The 2,804-nt window shown below is 35.0% G+C and overlaps 1 long non-coding RNA gene across 1 annotated transcript in view; it reads left to right on the plus strand.

Annotated features, from left to right (window-relative positions):
- The first annotated feature begins 17 nt into the window (after nt 1-17).
- Nucleotides 18-2,804, plus strand: part of LOC111087460 — a 5,787-nt gene continuing 3,000 nt past the window's right edge. Inside the window, exon 1 of the long non-coding RNA XR_002612137.1 lies at nt 18-415. This is a non-coding gene — a long non-coding RNA (uncharacterized LOC111087460). The remainder of the gene's footprint in view (nt 416-2,804) is intronic.

Below are 2,804 nucleotides of genomic sequence, written 5' to 3' on the forward strand. Positions count from 1 at the left end.
TACAATTTATGACGTCAGCGTCTTTATAGAGTCTACGTGTTAACGGAGGTACATGTATATTTGAGACAGCTGTTGGAGGTGGTTACGTATATACCAAGTAAACTAGGGTGTTCGGTTTGAAAATATAATATATTTAAATAACGAAAATGTCCGAAGAACATTTTGACGAATACGAACATTACAATTTTGACCAAGATAAGCATATGTTCTCGGGACACAGCGGAAAGCAAAGAACCAAGAAAGAAGCTAGTGAACATACTAATTTCTCTGATCCTGGTGGTCATTCTCGCAAACTAGTTACAAAAATGCAGAACACTGAGCAAAATAGAAAGGACACTGAAAAGGTACCAAAAGAAAAGAAGCAGAATTCTTAGTCGTGAAAACTTTTGGTAAACGGCATTAACTATATATACAGGTAAATTGATTTAGTTTATAAATTACTTAACCCCATTTATATTTTGAACTTTGAAGTATAAATAATGTTATTAATAAAACTAGATTTCCGAATCGATTGAGAGTGTTTGTGCCTATTTGGCAGTAGGCCTACTATTGTTTTATGAATTTAAATATAATAAATACTATACATTCAGGAGGTTCGAAAGATAAGCTTTGTTCTGCACGATGTTGGAATCTGTATGACCATAATAGGAACCTGTCTGTCATAACTAGTGTTATACTAGTTATAGTGTTTATACTCGTAGTTATACGAATGTCGAATGAAGATTGGTCTAAGAACAAAAACAACTGACAACCAGCATTTAAGAAACAGTTTACAAATTACATTAAAAATGTTTACGTTAAGTTACAACAGTACTATACACTATCTACAGATATATAATAATGGCCAAGATAATTGCGATTCCAATATGGTCGCGTGCTTGTTTGTTTGTTTGAATTTATGCACAAAGCTACACAATTGGCTATCTGTGCTCTGCCCACCACGGGTATCGAAACCTGGTTTCTAGCGTGTAAGTCCGCAGACATACCGCTGTGCCACTGGGGGGCTTGGTCGCGTGCATTGATGTACAAAATCTAGACGACCAACACAGCTCGTGAAACCAGGATGTGACATCATTGTGTTTCGTTTCAAGTGAAAACTGTTCAGTTGTACCTGACTGTAATTTAGGGACTTAGTAGCAACCCAAAGAAAAACCTCATGAACTGTTTATTTTTAAATTAATAACATTTATGGATATGTGACCATTCTAGTTTTAGGCCAGTGTTCGGACTTGTAAACTACATGTGTTGAAGTCAGTCTGCGATAACATGTTCATTACACGCACAACATTGAGCTATACACATAGCCATAGGCATAGCTAGATACACGGAGCCCGTGCCCCGAATTTCCAGATGGTGTCTTGAAAAATCAGAATACAAAGCCATGATCGATGTCATACTGAAACATCGAAAATTCCCGCGCTTATGGGACATGAATCTTTAAAACATCTAGCGACACCTCTGCATATAGCTTGCTTGTATAAATGTTTTAGACCAATTAAAACGGTAAAAACCCTATAACTGGAGCGCTTTCGAAAGGTGTTTTACATTAAGACTTCTTGAACCTACGTGTTTTTTAGACTAATTCAAATAGAGCTGAAGACAGATTTGCATGTCCATCACGTAGTAGCATGTAGAACAACAGTAGTGTAAATTATAATATGGTATAAAATATACCGAAAAATGTTCCGACCTACCCACGTTTTTATCTTTATTTTTAAGCCAAACATCCACAAATGCAGTGTATGTTTCATTCAGACCATCATTTTGTTGCGGCTCACATATATACGGATAACGGTATTGCGATATTTAATTCATTATTGTTTTATAGTGCTGATTTAATCGCTTATAAGCAATTAATATAATTAATAGTTTGTAAGCTATATATATATATACGTGTGTGTGTGTTATATGTATAACATTCTGAGTTGAGAAAAACACTAGGTATTGTATGAAACACTTTTTATATATGTTAAAACTTATTTGGGCCTTTACACGCTGCTTATTTAGTTTTTCAAAACATCGTCTTTCAAAAAATACTGGTCTCATTTCTTCAGGTTGTCACTAATAGATACAAAGTATATAACAATGAATAGTGTTCAATGTTTTTATTAGTAGGGCAAGTCATACAATAAGGCATTTTGAAATACAAACAATGCATAGGTATAATTATTTTTATATTTTTAATACGAGGCCCGGCATAGCCATGTGGTTAGGGCTCTACTCGCAATCTGCGGGTTCGAATCCCAATCACACCAAATATGCTCGCCCTTTCAGCCGTGGGGGCGGAGTATAATGTGACAGTCAATCCCACTATTGTTGGTAAAAGAATAGCCCAAGAGTTGGCAGAGGGTGGTGATGAGTAGCTGCCTTTCCTCTAGTCTTACACTTCTAAATTAGGGACGGCTAGCGCAGATAACCATCTGTAGCTTTGAGCGAAATTCTAAACAAACAAACCTAGGTTAAGTGATCATTGTTCTATTAGGTTCAATATTTTGCTGCATATGGAAATAATTATATTTTGGTTATAAATTTCTAAAAGAGCAAATTTTGAAGGGATGCGAAAATAATTATCTGTTAATTGGGCAGCCGAGTTATTTGGAGACACTGATCAAATGTGGAAAATGTTTAGAGATAAATTTTTAAATATTCAAGGTAAACATATTCCTTATAGAAGAAAAGGATGGCTGCAAGTAAATTACCAGGTTGGCTCACAAAGTATATAAGAGTTAAATTATAGAAATGCATCATAAATATAAAAAAATTTAAATTGGCTAGTATGACGGGAGATTTAGAAGATTATCGGA

Source organism: Limulus polyphemus, unplaced genomic scaffold, assembly GCF_000517525.1.
Source record: "Limulus polyphemus unplaced genomic scaffold, Limulus_polyphemus-2.1.2 Scaffold2182, whole genome shotgun sequence".
Classification (NCBI taxonomy): domain Eukaryota; kingdom Metazoa; phylum Arthropoda; class Merostomata; order Xiphosura; family Limulidae; genus Limulus; species Limulus polyphemus.